Source organism: Miscanthus floridulus, chromosome 7 (assembly GCF_019320115.1).
Source record: "Miscanthus floridulus cultivar M001 chromosome 7, ASM1932011v1, whole genome shotgun sequence".
NCBI classification, from domain to species: Eukaryota; Viridiplantae; Streptophyta; class Magnoliopsida; order Poales; family Poaceae; genus Miscanthus; species Miscanthus floridulus.
Window position 1 is genome coordinate 126,216,897 of NC_089586.1, and position 8,026 is coordinate 126,224,922.

The 8,026-nt window shown below is 38.1% G+C and overlaps 1 pseudogene; it reads left to right on the top strand.

The window, feature by feature from the left end:
• Positions 1 to 1,477: 1,477 nt before the first annotated feature.
• LOC136466222 (isoleucine--tRNA ligase, cytoplasmic-like) lies at positions 1,478 to 3,923 on the top strand (annotated as a pseudogene).
• Positions 3,924 to 8,026: the final 4,103 nt, after the last annotated feature.

Consider the following 8,026-nt stretch of genomic DNA (forward strand, 5'->3'; position numbering starts at 1 on the left):
GATCACAGGCACAGCGCGCGAGGATATGCTCTGCTTACTATGTGTTTTTCTCTCTCGAATACGCAAGATCATTGCTGCTTACAATGTGTTTTAAAATATTTAGTGAGGTATACGAAAGCTAGCTCAGAAACCAAAATAATAATAATTAAAATGATGACACAAGATTTGCTGATTTTATATACGTGAGCGTCGCGTCCGTATTGGATTTAAAAAAAAAATCTATATACAATAGAATGGATTATTTCCGGTTCGTTCTACCTTTAAAGTTCTTCTCAACAAAATCGGGGTCTCTAACTACCGGCGACGAAAGTGCAGATACCCACTCGCCGAGTGTACAACTAAGGCTTCGTTTGGCAGGGCTTCATTTCACTAGTGAAGCTATTTTTTTTTTTTTGCTTCAGTTCTACGAACAGTTCCACCGGTGGAGCTGAAGCGATTTTGGTAAACCGTTTGGCAAAATGGCTTCCCTGTGAGAGCATGTTTTTAAGGGCCTGGAGGAAGAGCCGGGAGAAGCCACTTTTTTTGCTCCATCCCACCCCAAATCACTGTGAGAGCATGTTTTTAGGGGCTTCACAAGTAAAGCTATTTTACTTTATCCCGTTTAATAGAAAACGGCTTAAAATGGCTCCTGAAGCCGGTGAAGAAGCCCTGCCAAACGGGGCCTAAATATGCGCGGGGCATTAACCACAATCCAAGATATCACTGCCTCTGCTTACGATCAAGCCGAGCCAGATATGGCAACAACCTAAAGATCTGTAATCATCAGTACTATAAAAACTGACTTTTTGAGGTGCCTTTTTTTTTCTTTTTACACGAGGCTGTTAAAGAGAATCATCTCAAGAGAATGAGGCTCAGCGCCTGAGCCAACATATCCTGTCGGCAAATTTATTTTAGTCACCCTACTATCAGAGACGGTCCACATTTACGATCCAGACAATGAATTTCATGAATACATTGATAAGAAAATATGACCTCTAGGATCGTAGATCAGGGGATATATAAAAACTTGACTTTAGATGGGAGACTTGGTGATGTACCTCGCCATGCGCAGTCACGGCCACGGCGCCACCGCGACATGGCCACTGGAGTCGTAGTAGGGGAAGCCATGCAGGCGCCCGCTAGGTCGTCGAACGCAGCAGCAGTGCAGGTGCGGTGCTGTGGCGGCGGCGAAGGCGATGACGCTTCCCGTCGCTCACAGTGCCCCTCTTGATCGGTCTAGGGTTAGAAACTTCGTGGTGAGGATGGCGGCTACCGGTGACCTCATGTCTTGTGTCCCAGCCCCCGCCGTTCTTTTATGACGCTGCGCGACGGAGGCCCATCAGCCAGGAGAACCGGCTGAGTGCCTCCGATCAGGACGCGGATCAAGGGCCCAATTGGCCGTTGGGCCAACTGGTGGAGATCATCCTAACATACATCACTAACAAACTTTTTTTTTGAATTGGGTTTCTTTGCATTACTCAACAGCTGATTGTTCATCACTGGCAAACTAGAAGAGGTTTGTTATTCACTTCATCAATCGGGGTTACAATCATGACGCAACAGGTGATTTACACAGGTTGTTAGACTGAAGCCTATAGTCGTTGAGCTTCTTTCCCATTCTGAAGTTATGGAACCGTTTTGTAGTCATCAATCAGACGCATTCATTTCTGTGCAAGTTTTTTCTTAATTTACATTAAATTTTGGTTCTTCATTAATTGGTGGATGCTGACTACTTCTACTTCATTCCATGTAGTATGTCATAGAGGAAGTCAATGTTAAGACAGTCACTCCATGTAATGACCCCTTGATGTATGCTTCTCTGTGAGCCGAACCCAACTTCAGGGTGATTAGTTCAATGCACAAATATTTCACATTTTCACCCACTGCTCAATGCTTGTGGTATTTTATAGTGTACTAGGAAAAAGGCTTGGAAAAGACATGGGCAAAGTAGCAAATGTGATGAAGAAGATGACTCAGGAACAGATCTTAGCCTTTGAAAAAAGTGGAGAGATTTCATTTTTGGGGATCATTGCTTGGATCTAGATGATATATATTAAGGTGATGTTCCATATACATGCAGTCCTTGGTCTGATGGAAATAACAACTGTCAACAACTCAACATTGGGTGATTTTATAAGCTTATGACTAGAAATTTGCTAGTGCTTGGAAGCTGTTAAAAATATCTTCATGTAGCAAATAGTTTCCAACTAGTATGATTAGAAGACTATTCCCTCTGCCCCAAGAAGGGAGAAACTTATAAGTTTAGTGTGTTTGTATCTCTCTCTCTCATGCTCATCACTAGGCATGGAATATTTCAGTGCAAAATGTTTCTATTAGACCTCAGAAGGTGTTTATTTCAGTTTTCTGCATCATGGAATACTTCAGTGCAATATGTTTCTATTAGACCGCAGGAGGTGTTTATTTCAGTTTTCTGCATCTTCACCATTTGTACAAATTTTACATGTAGACTTTTTATTTTTAGGTGGTCCGATAATTCAAGCCTCCTGAAAATGTGTCAGAGAAGGAGTTTGACGCTGTACGAGATGGTTTTTGTCATGAATATGCTATTTTGTCTTGTTAGTTTGGCTAATCTTTTCTTGTAAAACATCCCTATGTTGCTTTTGTTATAGGTGACATTTTAGTCATTTTAGATCTATGAACTAACCCGTGATTGTTTGAAGCCGGAGTGGCTCGAGAGGTAGTTGACAAGTTTTCTATTTCTGTCTAAGTTTTAGCATATTGTTTCTAAAACATCATTAAAAAGTATATCTAAGGTTGTCCGGGACCTCAATTGCTTATTGCTAAATATATATTTTTATATACTCCCTCCGTCCTAAATTATAAGTCATTCCAACTTTCTTGGAGAGACAAAATTTTATATAATAAAATAATAACATTTACGATACCAAATAAGTATCATTAAATTCTTTATTAATTATATTTTTATAGTATACCTATTTGATGTCATAAATCTTTATAGTTCTCTCTATAATTTTGGTCAAACTTTAGATGCTTTGACCCTCCAAAGTTGGAGTGACTTATAATTAGAGACGGAGGGAGTAGTTACTATATGTATCTTTGTGCAGGTTGTGAACAAGATCCTAAAATTAGGGAAGACTGCTGAGCTCGAACCTATTGATCCAGTTGATGTGTATTATAAATTTTCGGGCAATGAAAAAAAAACACGGGAAGAGATTAAGTCACACGTAAGTTACAACCGTTTGATCAATATACAATTATTATTTTGGAATATCTTTTTTCACAAAAACTACTTTATTCTGTACAGGGTCAGTATATTATAGACACACTTGGTTCGGCAATTGTTTTGAAGGAAATGGCACCAACTGATGTGGTAAGTTTCGATCCTCAATCCTTCTTGATCTTCAAATTCAGCTTGAATATTGCATCCTACTCAACCATTTGCACCCTAGGTATGTTCAGTTGTTCATCAGTATTTGCTTTCGGTTGTAGCTAAGTATACGGCTTTATTTAGCAAGTAGCCCGTCTTATGTATTTTTTGCATGTTTTTGAACTGATTCTGTACCATTTGTTCTTTAATAGAATGATACACAACTCTCATATGTATTTAGGGAATGTATTCTGATAACATCTTTTGTTCCATGGCAATATGTCTTTTTTTATTTAAGTTTCTTGTAATAATATTCCCAAGTACAAACAAATATTTCTTTTGTTTGGCTTAGCTTGTAAGTTTGACAAGCTATTTGATGGACAAATCAAATAGGTTGTGCTTGTCTTATCTATATTTTGAGCCTATCATTTAGGATTACATGGGCAATATCTAGAGTTTATCAAACTGGTGTTTGCAGGTAGTACTTGGTGAGGAGTCACACAATGTACATGACATGTCATTAGTCCTGTGCATTGCAAGGTCCATCCCTATTCTTTCACCAGATCTTCTTCCTCATGCCTCAGGACTCAAGTGAATCTTGTTGAATCTAGAGTACAATTATGAACTACCCATGCAGATACTAGCTATTTCAATTTTGATACCATGCGGTCCTGTGGACTATCTGTGAATAATGTATGCGTGTACTTTGATGAAATAGGCAACCTTCTTCATAACTCTCTGACCTTTCTCTTCTTCCTCTTTCCTCTCCTCTTTTCCTTTTGGGATTGCTTGAGATTCTATAGATTCTCTTGGGACACATGAATTTTGGCATGATAATGATTTGTTCTATACACTGAATCTTTTTGTTGGCAGAAGTTAATAAGTAAATCTTCCTAATGTTCATTTACTGCTGGAGTAGATTTGCTTGTGATAGTGAATTGTTAATGCAAGCTGACTATTTACATACTCTCTCTGTATTTTACTTCTCCACAAAAGATGTGCTTAGTTGTTCTCATGACATGCTGTTGACGTCGAAAAATGCCTCGCCGCCAACACGGCAGCAAGCCTGTAGAAGCCGCGTGGAGCATATCCCTAGATCTCCAAGGACTTCGAAAACACAGAACCGGATGGTCGTGACCTGAGGCATGCCAGTCAATTTGATCCTGTGATTGACAAGGAGAAAAGATTGATGAGTAATTTAAGGTGGAATATGCCGGTATTGCTCCAGAAAGTTCTAAATATATGGCTAAATAGCGAACGAGATAAGGCTAGTCGATATCTAGCATGTTCATGATGCAGAGCAAGTAAAATAAACATTATCTGTAATTAACAGGTATTAATTATGCAGATCTTAACAGCCGATGATCATGAGAACATGCAAAAGCATGAAGAATAGGTATGAAAGCATTTATATTAAAATAGCCGATTCCAGTGATATTGACGTACAGCATGTGAACACTCATTCATTGGACAAAAATAAATCTATAAACTGACTAAACTCAACCTATTGTACCGTCAACAGATCGAATCAGCTAATACAACATTGGTGGTAGGACCCTAGATCAGAGATCAGCAATCGATAGATCTACTTATATCTCAGTAAAGTCATGAAAGCATGTCATACGCGTGAAAGCTCAAGCTATCAGCTGAATAGCCTATAGAAACATAGTGGATAAACGACGTAAATTCACTAACCAACAATATTCAATCTATTGTACTGTCAACAGGTCGAGTCAGCTGATGCAGCATTAACAGTAGGACCCTAGATCGAAGATTGATAATTAATGGATCTACTTCTTAATAGAGCAAGACCTCGAATACTCACTATGTTCAATCAAGATCAAGATGAATTAGTCGATTAGAGCATGATCTAATGTTAAAGGTTGAATTCAAGCATAAAACGGTGGTAGACGATATATCAATATGATAAAAACCAACGAATCTCAATCTAGACCGGATAAATTGTGATATTATATTAAACAGTAAACCATCTAACACAATGTCTATAACTTTGATTGAAATCAACACCTACAAGAGATCAATCAGCTGATGCAGCCTTGCAGATAATAATATCAATCGATAACTAATCTATACCATGACTCGTAAAAGGTCAATCAGCTGATGCAGCCTTACGAACAACGATACAGATCGATAACTAACTTATACTACGACTTGTAAGAGGTCAATCAGCTGATGCAGCCTTACAAGTAATAATACAAGTGATGGGTACTCATAAACAAACCGGAAGTCAATCAGCTGATGCAGCCCTGCTTGCCCGAAGAACTAGCCGAGATCTACTCTACTCCTATTTCTAGGGTTGGCATAAGCTGAAAAGTAAAGGTACGGGTTTTATGATTGATCAAAAGATGTTTATTACAATAGCCGAGGTTGAAAACAAAATATCCAAATTAAAATAACTTGGACCTCAATCTTTTCCTTCTATGAAGTCTGACACGTCTTCTTGCTTTAAGTCACCGCCATCTCTCGTCGATAAGGCCATTCCCCAGGATGATGACGTCACATCACTCAGCTGATTTTGATGGCCACTCGCTTAGCCGATCTCGTGAATATCTCGGCTTCTTTTAATGAATTTCGAAATCCAGGGCTCTCATGTATATCGGTCAAAATTTGGTGTCAACACATGCAAATCAGTTATACTAACTTGGTCATAAGCAGCTTGTTAATGTTTTACCTTCATGCTATAAGTTGCTATGCAAAGTAATAGGAAATAAAAATGAAGACTTAATTTTTGGTTCAGTCATAAATAAATCGTTCATAGATTCCTAGTTTCTAAGTATGCATTGTTTTAAATGCTTCGATCTGGTTGAACAATTCTAGATAACATCATTGACGTTGGTTCAAACCAACTAAATTATCAATTACTATTGCTAAGTTTGTCTTTCTTATTAGACATATTTGTTATTTTGTCTTTTCATATTATTTAACAAGGCTGATGTTGGTTATTCTATATGTGAGCATTTGATATGCTATGAGTTTTCACCTTTCAAAAAAATGGAGGCATGTGAGTCTATTAGTTGGAAAGATAACTTGCAAAGTGCATATGCGAATTGGAAGGATTATATCCCACTATCATCTGGTATGGTCTTGCCTAATCGGGATTGGCGAGATAGTACTTCTAAACATGATTTAATTAGTGACAATTTCTCAACTGGCAGTGCTTCTTCTAATCATAAAAAGTTTCAACCTAAAAATTGTATGTTTGTTTATCTTCTGCGTTGCAGGGACATGCATTGTTCATGCTTTTAGCGAGTGCTTTAGCTCCAGAATAAAGATAATGTCATCAAGAAATAGGGATTAATTGGTCGATATGGGTGGACACATTTCCATTCCATTGCTGGTACATGACTTATCAAGTGCTAGCTCTATCACTCGTGTTGGAGGAAAAGCTTTAGGGGTCTCTAAATTTATATTAAATATGGTGCAACTCTTGATTGGAGAAAAAGACAAGCAAGCGAGTATATATCAGTAACTACATCTTAACAGATCTGGTGAACTTGCAGGGATTAAGATCTTTGATCTTCCTGATGTGCTTAACCTAGTTTAGTTTGCAAAAGCATTATAGCAAAGAGCAGTTCTCCTATTAGAAATCGAAATGAATGGTCATGTAGTTGGAATACTTAATGCAGGTCTGCATTGCCCTTATACACACGGAGAAGTATATTTTAATGATTGTGGTTATGCGGAACTCTATAGGAAGGATGATGCCACAAATCTAGTTTATGGTTTCGACAACACAACCAATGCTCCTTTTGCTATTGAGTTTTTGGTTTTTTGCTACAGGACAACACGGGTCCATCAGCTCATACAAAGGGGTTGTTGCGTGAACATAAGTTGCTACCTTATACTTAGTAATAATTGCCAACGTTGATTTAGCTACTTCTATTTATTATGGGTTGTTCATGAGTTTCAATATGGTCTTTCCATTTTTCACACTTGTTCTGAATATCACTATGTCTAAAACAGTTGGCAACTGCTTTTACTTCAAGGAGAAAAACAGACAATGCCACCGATGAATTAGGATTTCTATATGCAGTTTATTATTATTATAGTAATTTTTTTATGTACTCCAAGAAGGAATATCGTATTGGTGCTTCTGTAAGGTGCCAAAATCTTACGGGGACTGTGACTTGATTTGATGTCTACTTGCCTAGGAGAAAATGACCAAGTGAAGTATGTTGTATCATTTGCGCAAGGATGGTGTGAGAATATAGAAGACGATGTGGGTAATTTTCTGGTCTTTGTGAGGAGTGTATACAACATATGATAAGTTGGAAACAATTGGTTAATATGTTTGATTTATTAAGGTAACAGTTCAACGCAGAGAATGATTCTACCTAGCATACTTGAAATGGAATATTGCTGCTACATATATAACACATAATGTGGTTTTAGCATTTCTGTCTCAATATGTGGTTTCCTAGGGTCCTATGAAGGGATATTTGTTGGGATTGCGATCCCGAACGGGTTTAGGAGGGAGGGTGGACACAAGAGGTGGCAAAAGTTAGGGTTTGCAAATGAGAGTGGGAGGGAGAGAGTCTCTCTTGCCCTCTTACTCTTGAGAGAATTCCTTGTGAGCCATTATAAAAGTTCTCAATTCCCTGTAAGCCACCAGAAAAATTACAATGTCATGTGAGCCATTTCTCCAAATTTTTTCACTCTTACATGCCACTACCGTTA